The following is an 11,102-nucleotide window of genomic DNA, read 5'->3' as shown; positions in this document are numbered from 1 at the left end:
TGGACAAAAAGTTAATAGCAAATTGATTGAATTGAAAAGGCAGACAGCGTTAGCTCAGTACAAATAACTTAACAATCTTCGTTCGAATTTTGAAGTTTTCTGCAGTAAACATCACAAAAATTCCTCAAACACACAAAAAAAAACCTTGGACAAGTCATATGAGTGTTGAATAAGCACAGCTAGAGAGAACAGTTTAAGGACTCAAAAGGCCTTCTAAAAGCAAAACTCATCACATGGAACAAGGAAGTTGGAACTCCATCATCGGGATATCAGGCGGAACATACAGTTTGTTTAATAACGCAAAAAGTATCAGCGGAAATAATTGACAGGAGCATAAAAAAAATTTATAAAATTAAAAATTAAAAAAAATTCACATAAGACTATTTTTCTTTAAAACTAGCAAGTAAACCAGCATGCGCTGCTCAGCCGCTAAGGCAAAACACAAGTTGGCGCAAAATTAATCATGCAATCTTGTTCTTGAATAACAGCGGACATAAAAATTGACAGCAGCATTAAAAATTTCATAAAAGTGAATATTAAAAAAATTTTAAATTAAAAAAAAATTTGCGTAAGTTTAATTTTTATTAAAAATATCAAATAAATGGCGGCATGAGCTACTGCTTAGGTTAGGTGGCGCAAAATTAATCATCCAAAATTGTTTCTGAAAATTTTTTTAAATTATTTTGAGTGATGGAAATCAGTATTTTGACCTTTATGTGCTCTATTGCTTGCTTGTTTCTATACTGCAGCTGTGAAATTCACAAGCGTCAAATATAATTAAGGTAAAAACCCATTTGCAAAAATTACATATACATATATCTTCGTGGGATAGGGTGATTAATTTTGCGCCAGCTTATGTGAAATAATAGTAAGCAGAACAAAGGCAAATCAACAGATATATAAATTATAGAACTGAGTTTTTGCATCTTTGCTTTGCCTGCTTATTGAGGGCCTAGTTGGCTTTGGTACACAGCGAAAATAAATACAGGAATTTTTATTTCAAAATTATAATACTAATGAGAAATAACTACTACATTTTATTGACGCGGAATGATAATAAACCTCTCAAAGGGTAATGGGAGGAAATCAGTACCCCAATTGATAGATGCATTTCTGATTTGTAGCAGTTTGAAAAATTATTTTATGATTTTTTAACGCATTTTGGCTTATAATCACGCCTCCTTTTTAAATTTATCCAATTCATGTCATAGAGAAGTTTCCAGGAGAGTTTAGCTTTAAATTACAAAAAACTTTGTGGAAATTGGAACGTTCTGTGGGTAGTTATTAGCATACATACATATTTTGGGACTTTATTTTATGATAGATTCCAATTCGATATTTTTTTTTTAACAAATTAGAGATTAAAAATTTTGTGTGAAGAGTAAACCATACAATACTCGTAATAATAACAATTGAAAGTCCAAAATCCATTTATTTTGTGGATGAAACAATGCGCGCTACTACAACAGTTCCAACCCCTCCTATAGGTAATCCGAACCGAAAGAAAGAAAAAAATCGCACGCAGGGCGGTGCAGAGCTGAGAAGAGCATGCATACATACATTACTTATAAACGAACAAAAATGTGTTTTTTTTTGTTCTTTAACACAACTACTTGAACTGTTATTTGCCGGTTTTTAGCATCGTTCATAGTTCAGTGGCCAAGAACTGTATGCATGAATGCATGCAAGTAATCGTCAAGAGCTATGTAGTAACATTGGCATGTTAAGTGGCATGCCACATTGTGTGCAAAGTGCCCGCCATGCCAACAAGAGAAGAAAAAAAAATGCAAACATTCTTTATTAATGAGATTAATGGATTATTTGTAGCGTTTGCAGAGTTGCTCAATTTCAGTTTCAGTTTCAGTCGTACTTGAGCAGCTCAAGTAATCAATACAAATTTACTTTGATTAGTTAATTGAATTACTTGAATGGAACAATAAAAAATCGGAGGGCTTAAATGGCTTAGCATTTAATTTTTGTGCAATATTAAAGAAGAATACTGCCGCAATGCGAAATTGTTTTGAGTTATGGCAAACGCTGTTCAAAATATGTCCGGAGTTTTTCACAAAAAAAAAAACACCAAGGGTGAATGAGGCAAATTAACCCTTTCATGCGCAAAAATATTACTTACCACCTTTTCTGTGCCAGCTACAAGGCCCTACTATGTTGACAACTTCTTTGCTTGCACGTGTTTCGGCTCGTCTTCGATTTTTACCTATTCAAAACAATGTATCAAAGAACCTGTATAAAATTTTGTGTGAAAAACGAAATTAAGTGCACGAATGCATTCCAAATGTTGACTGTGGACATACGGAGAAGCTACTTTGGGCCAAAGCAACGTTTGTCGGTGATACAAAATGTTCTCAGAAGGCCGAGAAGATGTGAACGACGAAAAGCGTGCCGAACGCCCGAGCACTTCAACAACAGACGAAAAAATTTATGAAGTGAAGAAAATGGTATTGGTCAATCGTGGAATCACCGTAAGAGAAGTTGATGCTCGTGCCATTCGATTTTTTTCAATGATTTTGGTAAAAGACGGGTCACCGCAAAATTCGTACCAAAACTGCTCAATTACGACCAAAAGCAGCATTGCATGAGCATTGCTAATGAGATGTTGGACTCTGTCCGCGACGACACAAATTTGCTCCAGAGGATCATAACTGGTGACGAATCGTGGGTCTCTGGTTACGACGTGGAAACCAAAGCTCAATCATCTCAATGAAAGCTACCGCACGAGCCAAGACCGAAAAAAGCGCGCCAAGTTCGGTCGAATGTAAAACTTTTGCTTACCATTTTCTTCGATTGCAGGAGCGCTGTGCATCATGAGTTCTTACGACAGGGTGAAACGGTCAATTAGGAATATTATCTGCAAGTGATGCGTAATTTGCGCAAAGCAATCCGCCAGAAACGCCCGGATTTGTGGAAGAACGAAAATTGGCTCTTGCCTCACGATAACGCCCGTGCTCACACATCGTTGCTTGTGCGCGACTTTTGGACCAAAAACAACACACTAATAATGCCGCAGCCACCGTATTCCCCAGATCTGGCCCCCTGTGACTTTTTTTTGTTTCCGACACTGAAGAGGCCCTTAAAGGAGAACGCAACGCTACGATTGACGAGATAATGACGGCTGAACAAGATAAATAAAATGAATTTTTGAAGTGCTTCGAAGATTGGAAAAAACGTTGGCACAAGTGCATATTTCATATTCATTACTTTGAAGGGGACGTAATAGATATAAATAAGTAATTTTTGATAAAAACACAAAATTCGCGATACTTTTTGTACACACCTCGTACACACCACACTATTAGAAAGTGCGAATGCACCAATTTGCGTACAAATTACGTTAGATAACAGGGTTAAGAGGGTTTGGAAGCGATTTGTATTCATCACACCTAGACATTCAACTTGTTTTTTCCTAATTCATTACTATGGCGTTCTTCACCTGAAAGCTATTTCGCAGACCGCATCACCGATACAGTGTAATATAATTCCATATTTTGAAATTTATATCTTCTCTGATACCCAGCTGACTATTAAATCTCTTTAAGAAACGACGTTGGCTTCAATAGTTCCTGTGAAATATCGCCCATGTCTTAATAAGACGGATGAAATTTCGCAAGCATATTGCCTGGGTTCCTGGACATTGCAACTTAGAGAGTAACTGGAATATAGGCGCGCCAGCGCTTATTGGCTCCAGCTTAACTCATATTGATTCTCAGTGGACATGCCAGATACTCCTCATCAAACTACAAACAGCAAAACAAGGAAAACTTTTCTGCACTTATAGAGCAAAAGTGGCGTGTGGAGACAACTTGCCAACTTTCGCTGACTGTAAATGCAGACAAAGCGCATAGCAGAAAAGATTTACTCTTTTCCAGTAGACCTAACTTTCGCCTAACAACAGCGGTGCTATTTCGGCCTTGCTTGAGAGAAGTTCTGGCTATAAGAAAATTTACTCAAATCGAGGTCAAATTATAATCAATTGGGTTTTGTGCCGTGAACGTCGTTCGGATGCTAAAGTAGAATAATGGACTGGGTGTGTAGCTGCGTGTACCAAATTTCGGTAAGACATATCGAGCTATTCGTTGCAAGGGCGACTGACAGACAAACATCGCAAAATCGGCGTCTCCCATCATTCCATACTTTGGTATTTCTAAATAACAAATTCAAGTAACAAATTTATAATATCATTGATTATATACTAGGGATGCTAAGGATCGAGATTAGCTTGTATTAAGCTCGGGATCTCTAAACATTCTAAAAGTAGAATTGAAAAAAGTAAAAGCTGATTTCTTACAAAAGTTTATTACAATTAAAGCCTTGCAATTTCCCAGTGACTCGCTTGGATTTACTTATACAAAATTTATATTTATACAGTCGGTCACATAACCACTAGAAATGTATTCGACAAGGTGCAAAGCAGCGAGGAAACGTGGGAGATCATCAGTGGTTTCGTGGAATACCTCTCCTAATGAAAAAGGGGGACCTTAACGCAGGCACACTGACATATACCTTTGTTATGAGAAAGATGGAACGCCACTCTGAAGTAATGCAAAAGCTGTTGCAGGATAGGTGATGGTTCCAAACTAGGCGGAGTTCTTCGGACATACCATTGATGTGACGGCAGCTTTGATGATGCATTACGCATATTAAAGCCGCTCATCCACACAAAGTGAAAAAATGCTTTTAGTTATGGAATATTTACTGTTTTCGCAAAAGTTATGTCCCATGGTGAGTCCTGTTATGAGGCCTAGAGTTACTTTAAAATATTCCAAAGTTTCGAAATCCAAGTTGCCCGCTAATATTGATCCCATTACTATGTATGAAGTACGCAAGAATTCTGCCCGAACCTATTTAACTCCATACTCTAAAGTAGAACAACATTTATTTGTCATCCATTTTTTTATACATGTAAATGCATGTAAATAGAACACTACCGCACGATTTGTGATTTTCCAACAGCAAATCTCAATTTGCATTTTTTCTGGTTTTGTTTTTATTTTGTGTTTTCTTTTTTCGTGCACAGATTAGTCAGTTAGTTTCAACACTTTTACTCTGAAACCACAAAGCCGGTGCCACAAAATGTTTGCGCTTGTGCTCTTACCACATCAAATAGTGCTGAATATTATTCGTATCTGCGGTGTACATTTTTAATATAACAGCAAAAATAACTTTAATTTATGCAAAACAGTTTGTCTAACTTATTTCTATTTAAGCCACACTGTGCATACTCGCACTCACACGTGAAAGTATCAAATTGGTAAAATCTTCCATTTTTTCAAAAGATGGAGTAGGTGGATGTACCTGTCGCCAAATATTTTCGAAATACTAAAGGCCAAAAAGGAAGGCCTTTTTTGGTACTGAGACAATTTTCAGTCTCCCTAATTAGTCTACACTTCCTCAGAGATAAATCCTGGGGCATAAATCCTCTACCTTCGGAGCGTAAATAAAAAAAAGAGGTTGTCTGTAAAGCCGGTTTACTGACGATAGTTTAACGTGATAACGTCATAAGAAAATACTGATTGAATGGTTGCATTTTTCAAAAGAAAATTTTAATTTTATTTGTTTGATAGATATTTTGTATGGATATAGAGAATGAGTTAACATTAACATAACATAATATACTTTAACATAACATAACATAACATAACATAACATAACACAACATAACACAACATAACATAACATAACATAACATAACATAACATAACATAACATAACATAACATAACATAACATAACATAACATAACATAACAAATTACCCCGTATTAAAGCACTTATCAACAGCTTTCATTTGATACCCATATTGTACATACACAACCAAAGGTTACCCGGGTCCACGTTTTGACTATATCTCGAGCCCTATTTCCAAAATAAAATATAATCCATGTTACTCGTGGAGGATGTAGCTTTCGAATGGTGAAAGAATTTGCAGTTCATTCAATGCAATGAGCAAGGTAACTACATATGAGCAAGGTAACACTAATGAGCAAGGTAACACTAAAGAGCAAGGTAACACTAATGAGCAAGGTAACACTAAAGAGCAAGGTAACACTAAAGAGCAAGGTAACACTAATGAGCAAGGTAACTACATATGAGCAAGGTAACACTAAAGAGCAAGGTAACACTAATGAGCAAGGTAACTACATATGAGCAAGGTAACGACACATTTTTTCGTGCGTGCAGCCTGTTAAATCGAATTATAAGACGTTATCACGTCAAAAGTAGTTCTATCTGATGCCATTTGGGTTTTTTTAGATTAGATTTTAATACTTATAACATTTCTCTACGTTCCAAGGGACATCTGCCGTACTAATGCATTTGACTTCGACCGGAAGTGGCATGGATGTAAAGTTCTAAAATTTAGCACTAAATAGAACCTAACTTTATATCTCTGCCACGATTAAATTAATACTTGTCTGATCAAAACTGATACCCGTAGGCGAGAAATGGGCCCTGGCGTAATTCATTATGAACGAAATTTTGAAGAAAAATTCGTCTCTAAAAACCTTTCTCCGATGTATCATCCAGCCTGTTATCACAGCCCAGTACGCGCAAATGGCAAATGCAGCCCTAGTATGGTGAAGGTGGGTTCGCTACATTTACATGGACGGTTTTCATAGCAAAGTACATAGAAAATATATTCGTGTTTAAAAAGTTCTTCCGCGAATTCATAGAAACCGTTCGGAAACAATTTTTACCGACAGTGAGATACATACGTGTCTCTCGTTGACTGGAAGGACGTCATAACTCCACAGATGAAGAGTTCGAGAAAAACGGCTTCAAGGAGATACTCCTAGTAGATATCGCCATGAATCTTTTACATAGCATAAAAGGAGTGATTACCGAAGAATTTGTGTTTGGTATATACACATGTTTATATGTAGGTACCTATGAGCGACTATATGTACCTTTATTTGACCTCATTCAATCTTTTGAAGATTTTATAAAAAAACGGACGTTTTGTGACAGTCGTATTTATGGTATTGGCCAGAAACTTCGGCCGTCGACTTTTTGAAAGTTTTTAAGATTTACCCGTCCGTTTTCAAATCCAGTATTACAGTAAGTACCTTTCGAACATATTTTCGAAAACTATATTAGATAGTCGACTTTTTGAAAGTTTTTAAGTTTTCCCCGTCGGTTTGCAAATGCAGTATTGCAGTAAATACATTTTGAACATATTTGCGAAAACTAGGAACTCGACTTTTTTGAATATTTTTATGAATTTCTTTTTGTTTCGAAAATTTTAAGCTCCACTTCTTCAAACTATTTATGAAATTCTTGTAAAATTTCAAATGCAGTATTGCAGTAAAGCCATTTCGAATATCGTTTCGAAAGCTAGATTTGCAATTTTTTGAAATTTTTTTATGAATTCTCTATCTACTTGCAAATGCAATAATGCTGTACAAATATTTAGAAAAAATTTTTGAAAACTAGATTGTCGATTGGGATTTAGTCGTAGGCCTAATTAAATTTGAAAACTGATCGAAATATCTAAATAGTAAATAGTTTATGCAATTTTCTATGATTCGAATGAATACAAGTATTTTCGGTCCATTTTCAAATGCAGTAATGCAGTGCTTATGTTTCGAACATATATTCGAAAACTAGATAGCCGACTTTTGAAAGTTTTTAAGATTTCCTCATCCGTTATCTAATGGAGTGTTGCAGTAAATATATTTTCTAATGGAGTGTTGCAGTAAATATATTTTCTAAAACTAGAAGCTCGAATTTTTCAAACTTTTTATGAATTTTCTCCCATTTTCAAATGTAAAAGTAAAACAGTAAAAATATTTCGAAGATATTTTCGAAAACTGTATATTCGAATTTTTAAATCTTTTCATTAATTTCTGTTGAATTTTAAATGCAGTATTGCACTAAATACAGTAGATATATTTCGCACAAATTTTGATATTGAAAAGTTGATGGCTTTTTTAATATTTTATGATTTAATGGACAGAGTTTTGTATTTCAACGATTTTTGTGAGAATTGAATTATTTTCCTTTATGATCCCCGAATCTCTGGAATATAATTGGTTTTTGATAGCTTTACATCTGCGTTAACAAATTACTAACCAATACTGTACGTCACACTTCCTCTCACTCTGAGTATTTCTCTTTCTGCTATCCCGTATTTCCTCACTTCTTAAACGTTTTTTGCAGGTTAGATATGTAGTTTGTTGTTGTAGTTGTAATTCTACCAGTGTTACCCTACAATGCTTTTAGTGTTTTAGTATTGTAGCTAGTAGTAGATACGATCTGCTTTCCGTTCTTTAATTCTCTCTTTCTTTTATTGTAGCGTCACGCTTGGCTACCCAACGAGCAACAACGCAACAATCAGACAGCGAATTGAAACAATGAAACAACATAGCACCAAATTATATTTCTGTAGCTCACTTTTCCATAAACTATGCGATGTGTATGTGTGTACAACAATATGGCACTAAAAATTACAATAACAAAGAGAGACGAACGAAAGGAGCCAAAAAAGCAGAAAAAACGAAATTAAGGCAGTTTAATGAACTTTGCTGCAAAGCACAGCTACTTCTAGCTTTACTAATGGTCTACTAGGTAAAAATTTCTAATTTATGTGGATAAAATAAATACTTTTTACAAAATTACAAAATTATGCTCATAAGTATTTAAAAGTTTTATGCACGTATTTTTTTTTTTTTACAAATTAAGTATTAGGTGGCAAGATTCGATACGCGAAATGTGGGGAAAAAGTGGGTGAATGGGTAAAATTTTAAGAAATTTAAAACAATACAAACAAAAAACAAAGATATAAAAAACATTCCGTTTCTTACTACCAGCAAAGAGATTCTGAAATCTGCTACTGTGAAGCCTCATTCCAAAAAGTTTCTTCAAAATCTAAATAACGCACAGAAAAGTATGGAGCGTCGCTGCAGAAACTTTATCTAGCACTCACACAAGATGTCAAGTTGTACTAAGAAATTAAACGGCTGTACGAAAAAATTTACAAAATGAATATTTGCTGAAGGAATCACCAGTGATAGCAAAGCAAGACAAAAGAAGGAATAAACTTGCGCCTGAATTTTTTTCTCACACAGATCAAAACTAATCGAAGAATTTCGAACCGTTTAATTCTTATACCGAAATTACCTTTAAATGGTCGTACTAACTCAGGTTACTGTAGCATTTTTCTAATCCAGTATTCATTCTGCAACTGAAGCAGCAAAGTTAGCAGCCGAAGTAACCACTCACAGCTTTGATATAAATAGCTTATTTAATAGGAAGGCATTCATTATGGTTGAAATAGCAGCCATGAAAAGTTCGCATTGAATACGAAAATGCAGGGCTAAAATGGATGAGTAAAGATTTCTAGCTTCTCTTGTAGCCTTTGCAACCTTAGTATTTGGAATCCAATATTTGGTGGCTCTTCCAGCTTGGTTCAACGTTTAACAAACTTCCGCCTTCCTAAGCTCAGCGCCAAAACAACAAGGAATCGTACGCCGTGCGGATTGCGCCCCTCGTTTCGGTTATGGTCGCTCCGCTCGTCGCCGTTTTTAAGTAAAACTGCAGATTCGAGAATCCACAATTTACTAAGTCTCGCAAAATAATGAATCACAAATAGGATCTGAAAATCTGAAACCAATGACTTCTTAGAAATACAAGATCCAATTCTGGTCTCTGAGTGACCACTATTGATCAGCACGAGATCAACTTAACCTAACGTAAGACTTGATGCTAAAAAATGGTGATTTGGGCTATAATAATGTTTGAAATATGCACAGCCAACTGAAAAGTATTGTAGATACCATACTGAGGAGAGCATGCCATAGACGGTATTAGAACTTTTATTTTCATATATTACATGTACCTTATTAGAAGGTAGAATTTTTTCTGGAAAAAAGTGTATGGGCATTTAATAACAAAAACTATTAACTACTTTTTAATTGTTACCGATATGAATTTGGTATTTCAAAGCAACGAGAAACTCTATCGTCTTCGTTCCATAATGGCCATATCCACACAAATTTCTTACCTGAAAAAGAAAGAAAGCGAACTGATATAAATTTGGTAAAATAGAAAGAATTTTTTTTCTTATTGTTAATTTAAGTATTATAATAGTGGTTTTTATAGTACGAAGAAGTACATTAAATATGACCCTTTCTTTTAATTTCACCTAATACATTTTTATTTATTCCATTTATTAAAAAATTTTAAGAAATATTAAGGGTGTTCAGATTTTCAGATTGAAGGTATTTTTTCCAATAGGGTTTTTTTGACAGATTACGCGTGACCACTGTCAAACTAAATATACAATTTTTCTCAGTATTCATCGACTTTTCATCATGGAAAGACTTACGCTACAACGATGTTTACAAATCGTACAATTGTATCACAAATATCGAGGCTCTGGGAAAAGTGTTAATCGCGCGCTCAGGCCACTTTAGGTGCTCAGCGATGAGGCCCATTTTTGGCTTAATAACTAAGTCAATAAGCAAAATTACCGCATTTGAGCTAAAGAGCAACCCGAAGCCACAGAAGAATAGCCATTACATCTATTGAAAACAACCGTTTGGAGGAATCATCGATTCATATTTCTTCAAAGACGACGCTGGCGCCAATGTAACAGTGAATGGTGGACGCTATCGCGCCATGATGAACGACCAATGACTTTTTGATACAGGAAATTGAAGTCCGTGATCTCCGGAACATTTCGTTCCAACAAGACGGCGCTACTATCCATACAGCTTGTGAGACTACGTCGTCGTTTCGGTGAGCAATTTATCTCTTGTCACGGATCAGTAAATTGGCTAACAAGTTCAAGTGATATCACACCTTTGGACTTTTATTTGACCAGCTTCGATTGAGGCATTGGAAGCCAACATGACTAAAGTTATTCACGAGATATCGACCGAAGTCTTCCAGCGAGTCATTAAAAATTGGTGTTCACGGAGGGCCGAATTATGGCGCAGTCGGAGCCAAAATTTGAAAGAGTTTGACTTTAAAAAATAAATGGAAAACAGCAAAAAGGTTAATGAATGGAAAACCATACATCACTTGCAGTAACTGATAGAAGAAGACATACCCGCTGAGTTTGTTTACACATTTTTTTACTCTCTATCTA

This window comes from Anastrepha ludens, chromosome 2, assembly GCF_028408465.1.
Source record: "Anastrepha ludens isolate Willacy chromosome 2, idAnaLude1.1, whole genome shotgun sequence".
NCBI lineage: Eukaryota > Metazoa > Arthropoda > Insecta > Diptera > Tephritidae > Anastrepha > Anastrepha ludens.
The sequence above is the reverse complement of the archived record's forward strand: the minus strand, read 5'-3'. Positions refer to the sequence as shown.